The sequence below is a fragment of the Lepus europaeus genome, chromosome 1, assembly GCF_033115175.1.
Source record: "Lepus europaeus isolate LE1 chromosome 1, mLepTim1.pri, whole genome shotgun sequence".
In the NCBI taxonomy this organism is placed as follows: Eukaryota; Metazoa; Chordata; class Mammalia; order Lagomorpha; family Leporidae; genus Lepus; species Lepus europaeus.
Window position 1 is genome coordinate 132,228,680 of NC_084827.1, and position 24,022 is coordinate 132,252,701.

Consider the following 24,022-nt stretch of genomic DNA (forward strand, 5'->3'; position numbering starts at 1 on the left):
AACTAAAGCCTTCACCAACAAGGCAGTCAACCAAATGCTATCTACTGGGATATACTTGGCTCCCCATCCAGTAGAACAAGACTTGAGATGTTACCCCACCAGCAGAGAGTGGCTTATAGCTCCATGCCAACAAAAAGTAGCTATGGAAGATAGATCATGGTCCCTCAACACCTCCAGGGCTCTCAGAGCTGATGTGATCCTATAGGACACTTGCTTTATAAAAACAAAAGGGGAGAATGCTAGTAAAACCAGTGTTGTCTTATCTGAAGTGTCTTCTTAAACCTCAGGCACCATTTTAGATTCTAGCCCAGTTGCCATCTTGTACAATAAAAATCAGGTGACCAAATGGTCCAATCACGATCATCAGCTTCACCCCACCCTAATAGGATTCACTGCTCCCACATCCTTTTCCCTGCAAGGCTGTAACAAGACCTGCTTTTCTGCATAGGCTCCCTTTGTCACCCTCTCTCGTCCTCTGTCCCCAGCTTGTCAGGTTCCCCCACACACACACCACCACCAATATACTTTTCCTTTAACTTCGGCGTTTGGTATGATTTGTGGTGGCTTTTCAGTGATGAGAAACCATCCACAATGCTTAATTCAGCCATCTTCTTACTTATGGGGAGAATTCAATAAAGAATGATATATTTGTAATGAAGTTTAAGATGTGTTATCTTCAAAACTACTGTAGAATTCTTCTTTTTAAGGAAGCTGTTATATTTGTTGCAGGAAAAAATACTTAGAAAGGAATTTGTAAATGGGAAGTGAGATCTTGAGGGCAAGAATTAAATCTGCTCAGGGCAAGAGACACAGCTAAAATGCTTTGTGTAAGGAATAAATAGGAAACGAGATGAGAAGAAAAACAGAAAGACTAATAGGCAAAACATGGCTTTGGTTACATGATCATATCTGAAGCCCAATATTTGTAATGGTCTATCCCCTATCATTCAGAAGTCCTTTATACATGAAAGTTTTTTTTTGTTTTGTTTTGTTTTGTTTTAATCATTGCTTTGGATCTGTCAGAATCTGGAGCCCAATATTTGTAATGAGGTTAAACTAAGTAATGTGGTGTAAATGAAGAAAAACTGTCATGACCTACATCTAAAAACAACAAAATGCAAATGTGTAGTAAATGTAGATGATCCCTACACTGAATACTAATAACCAGAACTTTAAAACCAAGGGTGATTATAAATTCTGAAGACATTTTGAAATTCTTCAGATGATAATTGAACCCAACAAAAAGAACTCTGAATCAATCTTATTTGATGTCAGAGGACAGGGAAATTCAGCTTAAATATAGTTTACATACTAGTCTTTTTTCTGGATCCTCTTAAAGTCAAAATTTGGCTTAAAATATTGTTTCAAGAGTAAATTAGCTATGATTAAAGGAATATATATAGATCTGTAAAATTGTTCACATGTCTTTTGTCAAACTGGCCACTACCAGTGTTACATTAAAACCTGTACCATATTGAACTGTATAGTGGTTTGGCTTTTGACTCACATATCCACAAGGGAAAACAAGATGTGTTCTGAGATTATGAGTTATGACATGAGCAGGAAGAAGCATTCCATGTCAGCTACAACCTAAAGAACAATATGGAAAATTACTGATGATAAACTTTAAGATTTCCCAAATTCAGATCAAAATGATAAAAAGTGCAGTAATATTCGCTGGTGGCTACAAAGCAGTTTAAGCTACTTCCTGTGGTGCCAGCATCCCTAACAGGCACTTGTTCGATTCCTGGCTGCTCCACTTCTGATCCCACTCCCTGCTACTGTACCTCGAAAAGCAATAATTTGAGGAAAATAGAAAATGCCATAAATTAAATTATTTAAATCTCAAAGATTTAACTTTACTATTATTTTGTGCCACATATTTTTCTAAAATGCATAGAGTTGATACTTCTATGTGTGGTTGTAATAATAGTGCTATATGTAGTAAAATATTACAAAGATGAAGAAACAGAGAAACTTGTAATAATCATTGGAGCTGTAAATATTACCTTTAAAATTGACAGACCCAAAGTAATAAAGATATTAATAAGGTATCAACCTAATGTAATTGAAATATAAAGAATTCTATTCCAGATGACTGTGAACTAAACATTCAGTTTTGATTTTCAGAAATATCCCTTCTATTAGTCTTATGGTAATTTTAACTATAAATTGGTACTGAGATATGCCAAAATGTTTTCAGTAATGTTGGAATGATAAAAAATTTATTTCATTAATTTAATGAATTAAATTATTTGATATTCCAAAGGTAAGTCATTTCATCCTCTACAGTGTAAAAATTGTGTTCAACAAATGGTACAATTACCTTGTATATTTGTATGAAAACTTAAATTTAATGAATATAAAATCTTACTTTATGCAAATGTTGTGCTGAATAAGTATCGGCAATAAAGATGAAAGCAACAATAGAAAAAATGATAAATTACACTTCATAAAAAATTGAGCCTATGGGTTAATTATATATACTTTTAAGAAAATGAACACAAAGATCAGGTGATAAAGAAAATAATCTTAAGCATACATTGGCCTAAAGAAGAAGATATAAAAATCTTACACCGCTACATTATAAAATACAGTTCTGAGAAGAGTGTCCTTGGCGTTCTGATGGGGATTGAATCGCATCTGCAAATTGCTTTGGGTAGTGTTGACATTGTCATACTAATTATTTCCTTTCCCTTTTTTAGTATCTTCTTTAATTTCTTCCATTAATATTTTGTAATTTTTATTGTAGAAGTTTCAAAGATTTAGCAGTCCAGTTAGAAAATGAGCAAACTATATAAATAAAAATTTTTAAGAGAAGAAATACAAATTACCAACAAACACATGAAAATATGTTCAGTATTACTAGTCATCAGGAAAATGTAAATAAAAATCACAATGACGTATCATCATACTCCAGTAAGAACAGCTATTACTAAAAAGACAAAAAATAACAAATGCTCTTGAGATTGTGAAGAATAGGGAACCCTTCTACACTATTGGTAGCAATGCAAAAATTATAATCATTAAGGAAAAAGTAGAATGATTGCTCATAAAACTAAAAATAGATATACCATATGACCCAATTTATGGTAATACATCTCAAGTAAATGAAGTAAAGAAATGAAAGTTATATATGTATTCCAAAATTTATTACAGCACCATTCACTATAATAAATACATGGTCTCAATCTAGATGGCCATCAATGGATAAGGAAAATGTATTATTTACACAGCACTGGATATTACTCTACTATGGAGAAGAATAAAATTCTGACATTTGCAATAAAGTAATGAAAATGGGGGTCATTATAGAAGATGAAATAAGCCAGATGCAGTTAGACAAATATCACATGTTTTCTTCTTATGTATGCAAATGTACATGGCTGATGACACATTATTTGGTATACAGATATTTATAAATGTTGTTTTCAACACATTATATACTTACATAATAATATACCGTTATTTCCCCATTTTATGATCTGTATCATGAATTCTACATTATGTAGTATAAATATATATCACTTTCAGAAAATTAAATTTTTGTGTGTGTATATATAAATATAGTTGGCATATTAAGAAACTATGACAAAATGTTAAAATGGTTTAAAAATAAAATAAAGTGAAGGGAAAAACAAATGAAAATGTGTCTGCATTTTAAAATTTTGCAGGAAATTGTAAAATCCCTGCTTTTAGAAACAGACCAAAATCTGGAAGCATTTGTTCAATATAAATCAACCATTAGGAAAAGTTTCTCCCTGTGCCTTTTCCCCCACACATTAGCTGCCTGCATTCTCCAAAATTTGATCCTTGCAACATCTGCCTTTCCTCACACTCTCCCATGGCCTGGTTTGGGTTATGGGCTTTATTGAGAACTTCTATATCATCCTGAGGTTGTGCACATTTGGTTGAGTGAGTGGGCTGTGGAAATATTTTGCCAAACTTTAATTCCAAGCTCACTTGCCATGTACTTTTATCAAGTCTCCTAAACAGTATGTTCTTCATACCGTTTCCACATATCTGTGCCTGATATGTGGAATTAAATGAATGAATATTTATTGAATAAAGTTTTAGAACAGAGTTTTTCCCTATGCAAGTGTTCAATATATGCTGGCTCTCGTGATCCCAGGCTAACAACAGAGTATTACGGATTAAGGATAGTAAATAAATCAAACTGCATAGGACACAGGCTCCTAAAGTATGTCACATAAAGTGGACTATTCACTGGGAATATTAAAAAGTTTGAGCATACAAATAAGTTAAGCACTCCTCAGTATGGCAGGAATCCTGTCCACCATTCTGGAGCAGAGAGCCCACGTCCATCACAGAAAGGAAGGCGAAAGCAAAGCACGGGAGTTATACCAGAATTCTCCCTGCATCTTGGTGCTTTTTAAACATATGTTTTATTTCCAATAAGATTTAAACATTGTAGATAGTTATGGGATACTGAGAGATATTGTGAACCATGTATAAACTGTATTAAGTCGAATCAAGATAAACATACTGATTTTCTCAAAGTATATCACTTCTCATGATGAAAATATCTAACATACTTTCTTCCAAATTTCTCTTTGATTTTGAAAGCATACAGTACAGTATCATTATCTATAATTATCCTTTTTTGTAAAAAGAAAACATAATTTCTTACTCCTATCTAACTATAACTTAATACCCATTAATCAACCTTCTCTATCTCACTCGCCACCCTCTGGTCACCACCATTCCACTCACTTTTTGGGAGGTAGTCTATATTCTTGAGCTTATTAGTAAGATTTCTTTTTTATGCATGTCTTATTTTATAAATTATTTTAACATTAGAATATTTGTTTTTTACTTCCAAACCCATTAATTTATGTGATTCAGAACTTAGAAGAGATTATGAAAGACTTCTAAGGAAATAAAAGATTCTTTTTTTAGTGTCTTCAGCTGTGGGTACTTCTGCATCTACTTGAGACAAATTCCTAGTACCTCAATGTGAGGGAGGAAAATCTCTCCATTTCTGTCCATTGCCTGATGAATAGTCATTACTCAAAGCAATGACTAAAAGTCCATCCAAACTTTCATATATTGCCACTCTTTGAAACCCAATCATACTCCATTTCTTGTTTATGTGTATCATGCTACCTAAAGGTGAGATTGCTGCATTTATTCACAAACAATTACACTGCTTTTAGAAACTTAACTTTCACCTTTGTTCCCTGCCAGTTACATCACTGATAACCTCAATATTGTTGTTCTTCCTGTCTCCCAGTAGAAGATTCTGGACTACCTTAGACATGTGTGTTATATGTTCATCTAGGGGTTGACAGGCCTCAATTTCTCTGAAACCTATTTTTATTTGAGAGGTTAGTTAGATCTGAATTTACTATAGTAAATGTGAAAATATATATTTAAATATGGAAATATATGTATGATTTATATATAATTTATATTTTTTATTTTTAAAGTATCTTAAGCAATTATTGAAGTATAGTGAAGGGTGGATAGACAGACATAGATCTAGGTCAATGACAGTATTTACTAAGTTGATCTTCTGTATATAAAGATAATTAAAAATGAATCTTAATGAAGAACGGGATGGGAGAGGGAGTAGGAGATGGGATGGTTTGAAGGTGGGAGGATGGTTATTGGGGGAAAAGCTGCTATAATCCAAAAGTCATACTTTTGAAATTTATATTTATTAAATAAAAGTTTTCTAAAAAATGCTAAAAATAATTTTTACCTTCTCTTAATTATTTTTAATACTTTAATATAATGCAAGACTATTATGTCATTAAGAAGCTTTGTTTCTAGGCAATGTTGAGGGGAAATGAGAAGAAACAGCAAAAAAAGGGGGGGGGTACTTAAAAATGGAGAAGAGTAGATTCATGAGCTTTATCTTTCCCTGAATTTTCTATCGTGGCATTTCTCAAAAAGTAAAATTTTGAAGCTTTTTTTTTTAATTCAAGAGGTAAAACTTTTATATGTAAATTTAATAGTAATAATCTAGGACATATCCTTTGATAAATGATTGTGGTCATGCAACTTTCTTTTTAGGTTGTTAGTTATACTTAAATTTTGATTGCATAAAATGACCAAAAATGAGGCAAAAATCAACATTTTACTGTGCAAGCAATATTTTAAGAAAAAAGCTTTTGTGCTTCTTAATCATGTTCTCTGTAATTTTAAGGGTATGTCCATTTGCTGTGCCAGGTGAGAGTTTACAGACATTTGATATTAATTGTTTCTAATTAATTGCCAAGAGGATTTTAAAAGTCATCTGGTATTCATGAGCCTACCTCTTGTCTGCATCTTTCTCTCTAACAGCTCAGTGGGGAAATAAAACATTTCATGTTGGGTTTCTAATCCCTCTCCTGCCTTTTGCATAATTCTTATCTAGCTATTCTACATTGTTTACTCCTGTGCACTGCTCTTTAACATTCTGGAGAAATATTTTTTACCTGGTAGTTACTGTGGTCTTATATTCACCAAGGTATAACAATATTCCACAATTAAAAAGCTTAATATACTTATGATGGTGTTTTACTAGAAGTTTTTTATGTTTCTATTTCCATTGAGTAAACAGAACTAAGGACCCCATCCTTTATATTTTATGAAAATAGTCTTGAAATGTCACCATGAATATACAATTTAAAAAGAAATGGACTATCACAACATATTGGAGACTCATAATTTGTTAATAAGTGCCATTTTTAATTTATCCATTCAAAAAAGTTTACTTAATACAAAGAAGCAATTCATCATTAGCAGATGCACATTTGAATATTTTGATTAGTAGTTTGGCTAGAAAGACAGTCTAGTTCATTTTAATGTAAAATATAGTCTGAAGACTATTACCCAAAGGATAACATCACACTTGTACCTCATTAGATGAACATACTAGGTTGGAAATTATTTCTTCATAGGTGAAAATTATATTTAGATGAATTTATTTCCATCGTATGGGTGTAAAATCTGTAGCATGTAAAAACCTGTTAAATGAAAAGCTGAGCTCAAGTATTAAGCTCTCCATATGGTTAATACATGTGGATAATTGAACTCAGGGTTCTCTTTTCCAACATTTTCTTCTGTAAGGTGAATGAGAACATATTCAATTGGTAAATGGAGGGTAATGTCAGTATAATACATAATTCATGGAAGTCTACATGAAATTTTTCATAGCACATTAGCACTTGTGTATCATAAAGGAACAGCAGCTGAATGCAAAATTGCACTAGAAGAGTTAAATGTACCAAACCACAGAGGGATGTCTAAATCTATCACTAGTTCTTGCTCTTGGCTCACTTTAATCATGTACTATATTTTGAAATCTTTGTTATGCAATTCTCTCTGATTATTTACATTCTACCCTTATCTCAATATCTCAGGAGCTTTAACATCATGTTTTATCTATCCAACACCATCATTTTCAAAGGACAAAACTTTATAACTACAATAATTTATCTTTACTTACTAGAGTTTAAATCTTTAAAGCTTTGCTCACATTTTAGAAGGATAGCTGATTCTTTGTTAGTACTCTATATGCAAATTTAAGCAGGTTTTGAGTAGTAAGTTAGCACAACTCTTTTTTTCGTGAATTCACCTAGAGTCCATAATATTCCACATCACAGAATTTTTCAGAATTTCAAGTACTATGTTAGATTTAAAAGATGTCTATTGTATAATTTTCTTAAACAATGTTAATTAAATAAAATATAAATATTTCTGTTTAACTTGGTAGCACAAACACTACTCAAGTAAAATTGTTCAGAATTGTCTTTTAGATAAGATACTATGCCAATGAAAGCAGATGAGAAAGTAGAGGTCTTTTAAGGAAGAATTATCTTGCAGTGAGGGACAAAAATAGTGGGAAACTTTATATGACATGCTTATTGAAATGTGAAAAAAAATCTGTGAACATCATACAACTGAGATTGAAGCTGCAAAGTTTGAAAGGAGAGAAAACCAACACAACATTGTACTCACTGTAGCTAGACATTACTGTACATTAACACCATAAAGTGCTTCCAGTCATGACATAAGCAAGATTATTTGAATAGAAAGATCATAGTTAGGCCAAAGTAACACTGAAAAATGTACTGAACCTGTGTCAGAGATGGCAATATCAAGAAAGAACAGGCTTTGCACACACACACATAAGTCTTTAGTGTTTTCCTGTACCACTATCTATTTATTTGCCTACCTACTTACCTTTTCACATGTGTTCACGTACATGGGACAAAATTGTTGCTAAGCATGTTTTGATCAGATTTTAGTATTTATTTTTTCTGACTCCTAAGTACCTATGTTAACGTTGCCAAAAAGGATGTGCTTAATAAATGCTTGTTTAATAAATAAAGACAGTACATAACCTTCCAGTTGATTTCTTCATCTAAAAAAAAAAAACATCCACTAGAGTTTGATTTTCGTGAGGACAAGACTACATCTCTCTTATTCAGCATACCAACCCCAGTGCCTGGTGGATAGCAGATACTCAATAAACAAATGCTGAACAAATTAAAGGGTTTCTTACCATATGAACCCCAAGAAAGTGGACTTTAATTTATTTGAAAGCCCGAGTGGCACAGAGAGAGGGAGAGAGAGAGGCATTATTTAATAAGGGAGAGAGAGAGGGAGAGAAAAGGAGAGAGAGAGTTCATCTGCTGGTTCATTCCTCACATGACAGCAACAGTCAGGACTGGGCCAGGATGAAGCCAGGGTGAAAGGAGCCCAAGTACTTGGGTTATCATCTGCTACCTCCCCAGGCACTTTAGCAGGAAGCTGGATCAGAAGAGGTGGGACATGATCCCAGACACTCTGGTGTAGATTTGGACATTCCAAGAGGTGGCTTAAGCCCCCACTCCACAATGTCTGCCCCAATTTTAACTTTGAAAACCACTTCTTGTGCTACCCTAGATTCCTAGGCATCGCCTCAGTCCCTTTGGTAGTAAGACATACACCTTGGGCTTTATCCTATTTCTTCCTGATAGTAAGTTTATCCAGCAAAAGCTCTTGAAAATGATTGTACTTTATGCCAAGGAGTACTACTGCCCAATTTCAATAATTTACCATAGATGCCCTTGAATTTAGCTGAAGCAAAATGGCTGAAGACACAGATTGTGGAATCACACTACCTGGATGAAGCCTGGCTCTATTCCTTGTTAGTTGGGCAAAATGCTCAGATTCACAGCAACTAAGCTCCCTTATCTATAAAAGTGGAGAAAGTCATATGAATCCTAAAGGATTTTACAATAAAAAATGAGTTAATATGCAAGAACTCTCCAGTGCTAATCCTAATACATACTGTGATGAAAATTATTAGCTGTGACTGTTACTTTTCCTCAGAGCACTTCTTTTTCTGTTCTTTGATACCATTTTCCCTTTTCTAGTTATCCAGGGAAGCTCCCCAGATAGTTCTCATGCAACCATTTCTCAAATTCAGACATCTATATCCTGCAAGTCATTAATGGGAATAGCATGTTAACCAATTTACTATGAGACTGATTCTATTATCAATTTAAAAATTAACCCCTAAACATATAACCCTCCAGATATTCCCTTGTTCACTCAATTCAGGCTTACTAAAAGAAAATAGAAGATAACCTCTGTAAATGTACTGATTTCCTTCAAGTTATTAAATGTAGAGCTCTATCTCTTGTAATGCATTCATAAATATGTGCTCCTCTCCCACACATTTTATTAAAATGATGCATCTCTTGTTAACTTTAATTATCTTCCTGCACGTGTTGACCCACATTTGTCACTGGCATTAAATTATTAATAAACAGTGAGTCAGGATATAGCAACTCCCTGTTTAGTTGTTCTGTCCATGTGTTTGCAATGTGTGAGGTTACACCATTTGCAGGATGTTTGTATACTCACTAGGGAGCCATGAACAATAGAACTGTTGGAAATATCTGGCTAAGTGGTGTGTTATAGAAAATGAAAAACTCTAAGGACAGCTGTGTAATATAAGAAACAGCTGGAGCAACTATCCTAGAAAAATAGGTGCCTTGGGCTTCTGTGTCTTCAAATAGAATAAGTATAATGTGCTTTCCTTACTTGAACACTTGAAATCTATTTTCATAATATTTGAAACATACTTCATAGGACTGTAATACTTGCATAAAATTTAGCAATGCATTGTATTCACTAAATCAAATATTCTGGATATTAATCTTTTTTTCAGATGCATAATTTGCAAATGTTTTCTCCCATTCTGTTTGTTATCTCTTCACATTGTTCGTTGTTTCTTTGGTTGTGCAGAAGCTTCATAGCTTGATATGATCCCATTTATATTTTATATTTTATTGCTTGTGGTTTTGGGGTCTCACCTAAAATGTATTTGCCTGGTTCAATGCCTTGCACTGTTTCTCTTTGTTTTTCTCTAATAGTTTGATAAGTTCAGCTCTTAAATTTAGTTCCTTTATTCACTTTCGGTTTATTTCTGCATAGGATGTAAAGTAGGAATATTGTTTCAAAATTTTGCCTGTGGAAATCCAATTTTCCCGACACCATTTGTTGAAGAGACTGTCCTTTGTCCAGGGAGTGTTTCTAGCACATTTGTCAGATTAATCAGCTGTAGATGTGTGGGTTAACTTCTGGGTTTCTATTCTGTGTCTTTTGTCTAAACATCTATTTTTATGCCAGCTCCATGCTTTTTTGGTTATAATAACACTGTAGTATGTCCTTTGTAAAAAAAAAAAAAAAAAGATTTATGGGGCCAGTGCAGTGGGTTAATGCCCAGGCCTAAAGTGCCAGCATCCCATATAGTCCCGGCTGCTCCCCTTCCAATCACGCTCTCTGCTGTGGCCTGGGAAAGCAGTAGAAGATGGCCCAAGTCCTTGGGCCCCTGTGTCCATATGGGAGACCGGGAAGGGCATCTAGCTCCTGGCTTCAGATCGGCGCAGCTTCGGCCATTGTGGTCAATAGGGGAGTGATCCATCAAATGGAAGACCTATCTCTCTCTCTCTCTCTCTCTCTGCCTATCTTCTCTCTTTGTAACTCTGACTTTCAAATAAAAATAATAATTAAAATGATTTATTTATTTATTTGAAAGGCAGAATTACAGAGAGGCAGAGGCAGAGAGAGAGAGGGGTCTTCCATCCACTGGTTCATTCCCCTGATGACCACAATCACCGAAGTCGCACCAATCCAAAGTCAGGAGCTTCTTCCAGGTCTCCCATGCGGGTATAGGGCCCAAGGACTTGAGCCATCTTTTACTGCTTTACCAGGCCATGGCAGAGAGCTGGGTAGGAAGTGTAGCAGCTGGAACTGGAACCAGTGCCCATATGGGATGCTGGCACTGCAGGCAGCAGCTTTACCCACTACACTACAACACTGGCCCTGCTGTAGTAAGTTTTAAAATATGATATTGTGATGCCTCCAGCTTTGTTCTTATTGCGTTGTTGCTATACCTACTTGTGGTCTTTTGTGTTTCCATACAAATTTTAGAATTATTTCTTCTAGCACTTTGAAAAATATCCTCGGATGTCCTAAATAACACTCTGGCCTCAGAATCAGCCCTTAAGGCATTCGGATCTGGCTCAAGAGCCCATGAGAGTATTGTAGGCATGGAAAGCCAAGACACTCTGGAAAAAAAAAAAAAAAGACCTAAATGAAAGATCTCTGCAAGTGAGATCCCAGTGGAAAGAATGGGGCCATCAAAGAAGGAGGTACCTTTCTCTGAAAGGAGGAGAGAACTTCCACTTTGACTATGACCCTGTCAGAAAAAGATCGAAGTCGGTGAACCCTAAAGGCTTCCATAGCCTCAGCAACTCATGACTAGAGCCTAGGAAGATTACTGACGCCATAAACAAGAGTGTCAAATTGTTAAATCAACAACAGGAGTCACTGTGTACTTATGTCTCATGTGGTATCTGTCCTTAATGTGTTGTCCAATGTGAAGTAATGCTATAACTAGTACTGAAACAGTATTTTTACACCTTGTGTTTCTGTGTGGGTGCAAACTGATGAAATCTTTACTTAGTATATACTGAATCGATCTTCTGTATATAAAGATAATTGAAAATGAAAAAAAAACGGTGTTAAATTGGAAATTGCATAGAAAATTAATCAATTCTTAAAAAAATATCATGTAGGATCTCTGTCCTTAATGTGCTGTACATTGTGATTTAATGCTATAACTAGTACTCCAACAGTATTTTTCACTTGGTGTTGCTATGTGAGGGCAAACTGTTGAAATCTTTACTTAATATATACTAAACTGATCTTCTGTATATAAAGAGAATTGAAAATGAATCTTGATGTGAATGGAAGGGGAGAGGGAGAGGGAAAGGGGAGGGTTGTGGGTGGGAGGGAAGTTATGGGGGGGAGGGGGAAGCTATTGTAATCTATAAGCTGTACTTTGGACATTTATATTCATTAAATAAAAGTTTAAAAAAAAGAAAGTTAAAAAATATATATCCTTGGAATTGCATCTGTAAACTGTATTGGATAGTATGGACATTTTGATAGTGTTAATTATTCCAAACCATAAATGTGGACATTTTAAACCATTTTAAGACATGCCACTTGCAAGTAGGGATAATTTCTCTTCTTCCTTTCTAATTTGTGCCTCTTGATTTCTTTTTCTTTCCTAATGGCTCTGGCTAAAAGTTCCAGGACTATATTGAATAAAAGTGGTGAGAGTGGACATTTTTGTCTCATTCCAGATGTCAGTGAATAGGCTTCCAGCTTTCTGGAATGTCCTTATTTATAGAAAATATACCCTGAAATGTTTAGAGAAAAGTCATATTTCTTGAATGGTTCAGAAAAATACTCACATGTGAATACATAAATATATATGTATATATATATATATATGTGTGTGTATATTTACATGAAGCGAGTGCATGTGTGTGTGTCAGAGAGAGAGAAAGAGGGGGAGAGAGAAAGAAAAGCCAAAGTGAGGAAAATAATAGGAAAAAAAGGAAGAGGATAAGAAAATGAAAGTAGCAAATAGTAATTAGGAGAATCAGTTGAAATGAATATTTAAGGGAATCAGTTGAAATGAATCAGTATATGGAAAATTTTTGCACTAGTCTTGCATCTCTGTAAAATATTAAAATAAAAATAATAATATTAAACTACAGCGAGACTTGATGAGGCTCAGTTTCAACAATCTGTTAAGAATATTTCATAGGTGGTACTTTGAGCTCCATGATGCACAGAGTGTTCTGTTGTCTATCTTTTAAAATGACATGAAGATTAATAAGTGGCATCAAGTACTCAGGCTTATTTTTCTGTAAAGATATCATTAGATTTTACCTCCAAAACTTGCAGAATACACATTCTTTTCAGTAGTGCGTGGAACATTTTCTAGGTTAGACCATACACTGTGCCATGAAATATGTCCATGAAACAAATTCAAAACAATTTGTCAAATCACATATATTCCCTTAACACAATGGGATGAAGCTGAAAATTAACAACAAAAGAAACCCTAGAAATTATACAAATTTGGAGACTGAGCAACATGCAACTGAATGAACAATGAACCATAGAAGAAATCAAAGGGAAATTAAAAAGGATTCTTGTAACTAATGACCTTGAAAACACAATATATCAAAACCTATGAAATATACCAAAAGGAAAAGGATGATATCAAATAAATAACCTAACAATCCATCTAAATCAGGAACAAACCAAACCCAAAATTTGTAAAGAAAACTTAAAAATTAGAAAATAAATAAACAAAATAGAAATTAAAAAGCAATAAAAAAATCAATGAAATGAGGAGCTGATTTTTTACAAAAAAAAACAAAATTGATAAACCATTATCTAGTCTAAGCAGGAAAAAAGAGAGCACACACAGTGAAATTAGAGATGAAAAAACAGTTACTATAACTGATAAGATAAATGAAAAGAATCTTTAGGGATCATCATGAACAACTGATTGGAAAATCTTGAACAAATGTGTAGATTTCTGGACACATATAATTTCCAAAATTGCAGCATGAAGATATTTAAAAAACAATCTGAATAGACTAATAAACAAGGTTGATATTGAATCAGTAATAAAGCTTCCCAACAAAGAAAAGTCCAAGACTAGATGGCTTCACTGATGAATTCTACCAAATTTCAAGGAACAACTAATAAGAATTATTCTCAAACTATTGCAACAATTGAAAAGGAGATAACCATTCCAAACCCATCTGAATTACTTTAATAATTCCAAAAATAGATAAGGATATAACAAAAATAGAATAGACATGAAAACAAAAACCCTTGAGGTACATAGGTACAAAATTCCTCAACAAAATACTTGCAAATGAATCCTGAAATACATCAAAAAAATCATCTACCCTGTGTGGGACTTATCCTAGAGATGCAGATATGACTCAATATACACAAATCAATACACAAGATACATCAACAAAATGAAAGATGAAATCCCAATAGATACAGAAAAAGAATTCAAAAAAATGCAAAACCTTTTCATGATAAAAAACCTTAAAAAATTGGGTAGAGAAAGAGCAAACCTCAACATAGTATAGGCAGTACATGGACGCCTACAGCCAACATCATGCCAATGGAAAAAGCTGTTGAACTTGGATATATTTCATTATGTGGGAGACACAGGAGATTTAACAAGATAAAATGAAATCGCAGCAGCAAATAGTGAAATCCTAATCATGAGAAATTCCACAAAAATCTTGTTTTATTCAATAAATTTATAACAATAAAAAGATGATGTAATTAGTATGGATTAAAAGACCTAATCAATATTTTTTTAAATTTTATTTAATGAATATAAATTTCCAGTGTACAGCTTATGGATTACAGTGGCTTCCCCCTCCCATAACTTCCCTCCCACCCACAACCCTCCCCTCTCCCGCTCCCTCTCGCCTTAAATTCACATCAAGATTCATTTTCAATTCTCTTTATATACAGAAGATCAATTTAGTATAAAGATTTCAACAGTTTGCACCCACATAGAAACACAAAGTGAAACATACTGTTTGAGTACTAGTTATAGCATTAAATCAAAATGTGCAGCATATTAAGGACAGAGATCCCACATGAGGAGCAAGTGCACAGTGACTCCTGTTGTTGACCCAACAAATTGACACTCTAGTTTATGGTGCCAGTAACCACCCTAGGCTCTCGTCATGAGTTGCCAAGGCTATGGAAGCCTTCCAAGTTTGCCGACTCTGATCATATTTAGACAAGGTCATAAAAGACAGAGTGAGGATAGTAACCAATGATCCTAAGAGAGGCATTTACCAGGTTTGAACAATTATACCGCATTACGAGGGGAAGAGGACCATCAGTACACACAGGTTGGGAGTAGAGCCATTGGTGGTAGAGTAGAGGTTATGATTACAAAGGAATGAGGCCCAAGTGCGCTAGGCAGGGTCTAGAACAAAAGACAGAGTCATTATTAGAGGAGCTAAGAAAGGTGCTGTCTAAGCTACAATTAAGTTTTCTGATTGAGAGGCAAATAGAACCTGATAGAAGGGGCTTGATAATAATCTGGTGGGCTTTAGGCCTTGTAAGTTAAGAGGCCCAGAGCTATCTATCTCTTCACATGGGGTATATCCTAAGGAAAGTGTGAACCTCCTAGGAGAAGGCACTCTGTTGACTTTCATTACTTGGCTGGCCTGGGAGGAGAGCTGGCCAGGTAAAGGCAGGGGGCATCTCTAACAAGAAATTTACAGTTCTACCTGCAGTGTTACTGACCCTACTTGGCCATCCCCTCAGCTGCAGTGGTCACTTTGGAAGTTGGGCTGAGTGAAGGGCTTTTCAGCTTAGAGCCAATAAGATCTGTGGCTCTGACCTGGGCATCCTTCGACTCCAGGGCAGGTCCATTTCCAGTGATCCAACTCTTGGCAGAGCTGCCAGGGCTCTTCACAAGTTGACTTCTGCTGAAGCTCAGGCTTACCACATTGAAAGCCACTGCAGTGGACTGACCTGTTGGGTCTCCTTGAGGGCAGATCACTGTCCAGATCAGCCATTCATAGGCCTGCCACCCATTGCTTCTGATGTCTAGCTTTCTTTTCCACCTCGTTTTTGTTAAAGCAGACCAGAGGATGCAAGTCAAGGGAGTGCCCAAGTCCCATCTCTAATCTTCGGTGGCCTGAACTACAAGTCTATAGTCACAGGCATGTTCTGTAGTAGTTTTTCTAAGGTAGACAATGCCCATGAGGAAAATTATATTCTCACTTAAAAACTTTCTTTCCCTTTGGTCTGAAAGGGAGGTTTTTTCTACTTACTGTTTACTTCGCTGATGGCGAAGTGAATCTAGCTATAAGATTATTATTTAAGCTCTTATTTTGGCTATGCTATTACAGAAAAATGTTAGCCATCTCTTTTATAAGGTCTAAAGATTAAATTGTGCGTCCTACAGATTCCTTCATAATAGAATTAGTTTCCTACCTTGAAGAGAATAGAGAAATGAAAGAACAAGTTGGGCTTAGAGTAGAGAAATGAGGGAGCAAGTCCTAGATCACTTGCTGACAATAGCAATATTACACGAATACTTAGCAAACAGTTTCAACCATTAGATAACAACTTTAGAAAACAATATCAATATTTTCAATATCATGTAGCACTGGCTCGAATTTTGAGTTTAACAAGCCAACTTTAAAATATATGTATGCACCCATGGGAATATTTTGAAACTGGGTTTAAATAATTATTGATTTTTGGATGCAGTAATACTATCATTGTATATTTCTAAAGAGAGTTCTTATTCATAAGATATCTATTGAATTATTTATGGTTAAAATGATAATATATTTGATATTTGTTTAAATATAGTCAGTGCTGAAAGTGGCAGGCATAGATAAACAAGAATGTATATGTTTCTAATTATTGAATAACTAGGGGTATAGATACTTGGGGATTTACTATACTATTATCTTACTTTATATATACTGTGTTTAAAAAAATTACAAAAATAGAGTTCAAAGCAATCTACTGTGGAGGGACTGATAGAGCACAAAGGTGAAAATGCTTTGGTAGTACTATAATAGTTGATACACGTCATCATACATTTAGCCAAACCCACAGAATGTGCCATGAGACTGAACTTTGAAGTAGATAAACTGGCCTCTGCCTGCGACACCAGCACTCTGGGTTCTAGTCCTGGTTGGGGCGCCAGATTCTGTCCCAATTGCTCCTCTTCCAATCCAGCTCTCTGCTGTGGCCCAGGAAGGCAGTGGAGGATGGCCCAAGTGCTTTGGCCCTGCACCTGCATGGGAGACCAGGAGAAGCACCTGGCTCCTGGCTTCAAATTGGCATAGTGCGCCGGCCATAGCAGCCATTTTGGGGGTGAACCCATGGAAGGAAAACCTTTCTCTCTGTCTCTCTCTCTCTCACTGTCTAACTCTGCCTGTTTAAAAAAAAAAAAAAAAAGCAAACAAAGTACTTCAGTGCCCAACCATGAGACTAATTAGGAGATCAAACTCCCTGAGTTCAAGAAGTATGGGTTTTCTGATGTACCTATCATAAGTTCTGGTAGGCACATTAGTGAAAGATAAAATTTGGCCCACAAAAGTTTGGGAAGCACACATAATTTGCATGAGCTGGTGACTCACATTACCAAGAGGACAATCTTATTCCAGTTCCACCACTCTCTCAACTTAATATCATTAATGGCCTCCTTGGGAATTTCTAACCACCAGATGACTAAAGAGAAAAATATTTTCATTTGCTGTCAGGCTCCATGCCATATGCATATAGCAGCTGGAAGTGTTATTCAGTGATGGAAAAATCTACTTATGAATGTTCCAAAGGATAATACAACCAGAAAATAATTCCTTGAGTGAATTTTGAAGTAGTATGCCTTCTATATTTTGTCTGAGATAAGCTAAAAGTAGAAATGCATGAATTCATTGACAGTTATTAATGATATATGAGGATAACAAGAGACAGATTAAAACATAGATGACAATCACGTTTTGAAAGCTCATAGCTTTTTCAAAGAAGGTTCAGAGTATGAAAACATTTCCATTGTGGAAGGAATTCCTAATATCTAAATAGAAAAGAAAATCTGCTGTGTCCATTTGGGTCAATAACTTTCTCTCTGTTTAGCCCCATATCCATGTGCTCACAGTGGTAATAATGAATTTTTTCATAATTTCAATCACATGAATCTCTCATACCAATAGTCAGTTGGCTACCAGCTTTCTCTAGGCAATAAACAATTTTTGTCTTCTGTTTTTACCACTATCTGAACATCTGTCAGCTGTTTGGTAAAACATGTAAAATGCTCACTATTATAGAGGAGAATATGATTTGTCACCAATACAGTAGAATCCTATAATGTATATATCAGCTTATTTCTTTATTTTTTTCTTTTTTTATTTGCAAATTTCTTCTGGCTCCTACATCTATATCTTTACTGATTGCCTTGTTCAACTTCATGATAATCTATAAGATACTGACTAGTAACAATGGATCTCACTTATCATGGAAGCTACTATCAATAAGCAGCTGGTTTTGAGAAATGCTGAAATAACGTGGAAGAAGACTAAACTAGTTTGCCGGCCGGCGCCGTGGCTCAACAGGCTAATCCTCCGCCTTGCGGCGCCGGCACACCGGGTTCTAGTCCCGGTAGGGGCACCGATCCTGTCCCGGTTGCCCCTCTTCCAGGCCAGCTCTCTGCTGTGGCCAGGGAGTGCAGTGGAGGATGGCCCAAGTGCTTGGGCTCTGCACCCCATGGGAGACCAGGAGAAGCACCTGGCTCCTGCCATCGGAACAGCACGGTGCGCTGGCCGCAGCGCGCTACCGCGGCGGCCATTGGAGGGTGAACCAACGGCAAAAGGAAGACCTTTCTCTCTGTCTCTCTCTCACTGTCCACTCTGCCTGTCAAAAATAAAAAAATTTAAAAAAATAAATAAATAAAATAAACTAGTTTGCCATATGTGGTACAAAAATTGAGGAGAATAAAGTATAATCTTATGTGACATAAATTATGAATAACAATAAATATTATTCTTTCTTTTTCAGTCAAAATTCTAGACTAGGTCCAAGGTGTAAATAGAAATAATATCTCCATAATGTTTATATGACATTTTACTTCTTTCATAACTATATGTTCTATTAGTTTACAGATATTGGAAAAAAGGTATAAAATATTATAACCTTAAATTATATGCTGATTATTTCTGGTTCCAATTGAGGATGTAATTTTGGTAGAGTGGCTTATAACAATACTGAATGACATTGTGCAATATGATAGGAATAAGGAAAAGAAACAGTGAAAAAGTCAAAGACGTGATGGCTTTACTACTGAATTCTACAGAACATTCAAAGAGGGAGTAATTCTAATACTATTCACACTATTCAAAAATATTGAACAGTATGGAATTCTGCCAAACTCTTTTTATGAGACCAGCATTACTTTGATAACAAATCCAAATAGACATGACATGAAAACTACAGACCTATATCCTTGATGAATGTAGATGCATATTCTCAACAAACTACTAGCAAATCAATTCCAAAACATCAAAAAGAACATCCATCAAAATCAAGTATTTATCCCAGAAATGCAAAGCTGATTCAACAGTACAAATCAATAAACATCATAAATCAAACAGAATGAATAATGAAAAACATATGTGCATTTCAGTAGATACAGAGAAACCATTTGATCAGATTCAACACCCCTTCATGATAAAAACCCTCCACAAATTTACATATACAAGGAACATCCCTCAAAATATTAAAGGCTTCATATCACAAACCAACAACCAATATCATGCTGAATCTGGAAAATGACAAACTCCTTAGATCTAGAACCAAACAAGGATGCCCACTTTCACCACTCTTATTCAACACAGTACTGGAAATTTTAGCAAGAGTAGTTAAGGAGTAGAAAGAAATAAAGGGTATCAAAACTGGAAAGGACTAAGTCAAATTATCCATGTTTGCAGATGACATGTTGTTGTACATGAAAAATCTAAACACTCTACTGATAAGTTGTTGGTATTGATAAACCAACTGAGCAAAATTGTAGATTACAAATAAACATATAGAAACAGTAGCTGTTATGTATGTGAAAGATTAACAAACAGAAAGGTAAATCAAGAAGAAAAATCACATTTCTAATAGCCAGAAAAATTCAAATATTTAGTAATATTCAAATATTTAGGAAATTTCAAATATTTCAGAATAAATTTAATAATTTAATAGGATGAATTTAATAATTTATTTAAGAAATGTAAGAAATGAAAGGTCTCTATAATGAAAATTATTAAACATTGATGAAAGAAATCATAAAAGACACAAAACATGGAAAGATATTTCTTGCTCACGCATTGGGAGAATCAATATTATTAAAATGTCATACTACCTAAAGCAATGTACAGATCTATTGGAATCTCTATCAAAATATCAATGGCATTCTTAAAAGAGTTAGAAAAAATAATCTTAACATTCATATGAAATCACAAAACACCACAAATAGCCAAAGGGACCCTCAGCAAGGAAAAAAAACAAAAACAAAAACAAAAAACTAGAGACATCCTAATACCTGATTTCAAATCATACTACAAAACTATAGTAATTAAAACAGGCATTGGCATAAATACCGATACATAGAGCAATGGAACAGAATAGAGCCCAGAATTAATACATGTATGTGCAGCCAACTTATTTTTGACAAAAGAGCTTAGACCACACAATGGAGTATGGATAATCACTTCAGCAAATGGTGCTGGCAAAACTGGATGTATATAAATAGAAGAATGAATTTAAATCCATATCTCACTCCATACACAAAAATCAACTCAAGATGGATCACAGACCTAAATTTAAGACCTGAGACTAAGAAGTTCCTGGAAGAAAATGCAAGGGAAACACTTCAAGACATTTGTGTAGGGAATGACTTCTTGGACAAGATCTACAAAGCACAGGCAACAAAAACTAAACAAATGAGAATTATCAAACTTGGAAGCTTTTGCATAACAAAGGAAATGATCAATGGGGTGAAGAGATATCCAACAGAATGGGTGTTTACATATTTGCAAACCACCTATCTGACAGAAGGTTAATATTCCAAAAATATCAGCAAATAAAAAACTCAACAACAACAAAAGCAATCACTGTATTTCAGAAATGGACAAAGGACTTCCACAGACAGTTCTCAAAAGAAGAAATACAAATGGCCAAAAAGTATATGAAAAAAATGTTCAACATTACTAGCCATCAGGGAACTGCAATTCAAAACCACAACGAGATATCTCCTCAACCCTGTCAGAATGGCTAAAATCAAAACACAAAGAGTAACAAATGCTGGTGAGGATGTGAACAAATGGGGACACTTATACACAGTTGGTGGGAAGGCAAATTAGTACAGTCACTGCGGAAAACAGTGTGGAGATGTCTTTGAGAAAACTAGAAATAGACTTGGCTGATGAGCCAGGTGTACCCAAAAGACCTGAACACAATGCATCAGAGATATCTGCAAATCTAGCAGCACAGTTCACAGTAGCCAAAATGTGGAGCAAGCCAAGCTGTCCATCATAAGATGAATGGATAAGACACAATGGAATATTATTCAACTATAAAAAAAATAAAATTCTGCCATTTATAGCAAAATGGGTGTAACTGGAGTAAATTATGTTGAGTGAAATAAGCTGGACCCAGAAAGACAACTACTGCATGTTCTCCCTTATATGTGGGGCTAAAATTTTAAAAACAAACAAAAAAGAAAGAAGAAAGAGATGTCTGTGTGTACCAGTGTACTGTAAATATAGTTTTGTAAAACTTTAATATCTTTATCAAACACATGATCAATAATATTGTACTACTGAAATCGGAGATGACCCCCTGAAATTCATACAAAACTGTGGCCCTTTAGAGTTCCCTAGAAGTGCCATTGGGGTGCCACATGTGCTACCTGAATTTGGGGTGCCATACGATTTCACCATAAGCTTACTAACAAATCCCCAATATTAATAAGCTCAAGAGGTTTCTAGACTAATATTTAGAGAAGAACTCTAAATATGGGCACAGATAAACGAGGCGGCATGGTACATTTTAAGCTTTGATTTAGTGCGAAAGGTGCATAGGAAAGTGAGAGCTTTATCTAAGAGAGAGGTAAATTTGGTTTCATACTGAGCACCAGGAACCAGCCATGTGGAGGAGCATCTAGGCCAGGAAGCCTGAAGGAGCAGGGCTACAGCAAGCCCCCTCCTGTGAATAGGCCAGGGAAAAGAGAGGGGGGCCTGATACACAGTGTCCCAGGCTTTTAACTTACTTCCAAAGGGGAGGGGTTAATTAACATGATTGGCTAGTGGGCACACAGGTGTGGCCAGGTAGGGGCATGAAGTCACTCAGGGGCATGGCGAAGGCATGGTCTTCCAGCTCACAAACCTAATCCATTTTAACCTATATGCCTGCCTACTTCACTACCATAGATTTAATGATTTGTGATTACTTTAAAATTTACTGTATGTGAGTGAACTGGTCATTTTTCCATTCAATTATTGTTTATAGCTCTTACCTATATTCCCACTAACTGAGGGTCTTTTTGCCTTTTAATTTTTTTGTACAGAAGCTTCAGATTTATTTGTCCTGTGACAATTTTACTGTTGTATATGCATTAAAGGCCTGCTGCTTGCACACCAAATCCAGGTCTCAACCAAAGAGGTAAGAACTCCAGCTGGCTCACAAGAGAAGTGTCCATTCCTTGGCCAGGTTTTGGAATTTTGCCAGCCTTCAGCTCATCCACAGTTTCTTCAATATCCTTAGATGTTAGAAGTTCATAGTTGTTGTCATTAATTTGAATTATTGGTGCATTTTACACAGGCCCCTAGACATTCCACCTGTTTAAGAGTGAAGCTTGCCAGGTGTAGTTTTCCCAACCTCTGTTCCCAGCTTTTTCTGAATAGCCTCCAGTACTCCATCAGAGTCTTGAAGCATGCAAGGTAGTAGTGCAGACCTGAACGTGGCATTCTCCAGCTGGCTTTAGATAATACACTGTGTAAAAGGTTGCAGCCTCATATACTCTCATTGGAGGTACTTGTAAAACTTCTCCAACCTTGTTCACAGCAGACAGCAAACTGTCTATTCTGCCTCTGGGCTAAATACAAGACAGGAAGCCCAGCTGCTGGATAGGTTTTTTGTTTGTTTGTTTGTTTGTTTGTTTTTTACATTGATCTCTGTCCTCATTTTTTTCAGGTGATGTGAAATCAAATGGGGTATCTGGGTTATTCTCAGGAGTATCCCTGTGCTCCAACAGCTCCATTTGCACAGCTGTGTTTTGCAAATTACTTATATGTTTTCCCCACTGGGTAGTGAAGCCAGCCTGGTCAAGCTATTCACCTTTCCAGCATCTTTTTGCTTTTTCCTGGTTAAACTTCTTATTCAGTGAAGTATTAAGCCTTTTTATTGTAATGTAATCTTAAAATGTTATCTCAAAAACTTAGAAAAAGAGAAAGAAAGAAGGTGGGAAGGAGAGAGATGAAAGGAGGAATGGAGGAAAAGGATATCATTATGTTCTTAGAATATTATCTACAAATCATATTGAATCTGTTAAAAATGCATTAAGAATGTAAAAAAGAACATCAAAAAATAGGTAAAGATGCCTGTTTGCTTTCCTAGTCCCAGTTGAAGTTAAAATACAAACACATGACCTAGGTCCACAAATAAGGTGTAAAAGCCTCAGACTTTGATCAAGAAGTAGTGATGCTACGACTAGAATATATATTTAATTCAGCCAGGAGAACATGGTGATAATAATAACGTGAGATTCCTCAGCCAGTAATGGTAGAGAGTCTTTCTGTGATATTCAGGGTCACTGGGCTTGAATGAAAATCAATGCGCTTTTACAGATAGTTTTGTTGCACAGTGTCCTGACTGGCTATATTCTTACAGCTCATTCATGCCATCAAGATATGGATACCACATTAATAACAGTGTGGTTCCTTTTTAGACTACTCAAATCTTGTTCTGTTTCTCTCATTTTCTTCTGTGCCTCATGCTCAGTTTCTCCAGTTCTGTCTTTTTGATTGGTGATCTGGCTAGAAGGAATGTCTGGACTTGGTTTTGCCCCTGAATCATTCTTAATTCCATTCTTTGTCAT

The 24,022-nt window shown here is 35.4% G+C and overlaps 1 pseudogene; it reads right to left on the bottom strand.

The window, feature by feature from the left end:
* Positions 1-22,540: 22,540 nt before the first annotated feature.
* Positions 22,541-24,022, bottom strand: LOC133763225 (NADH dehydrogenase [ubiquinone] flavoprotein 2, mitochondrial-like; annotated as a pseudogene).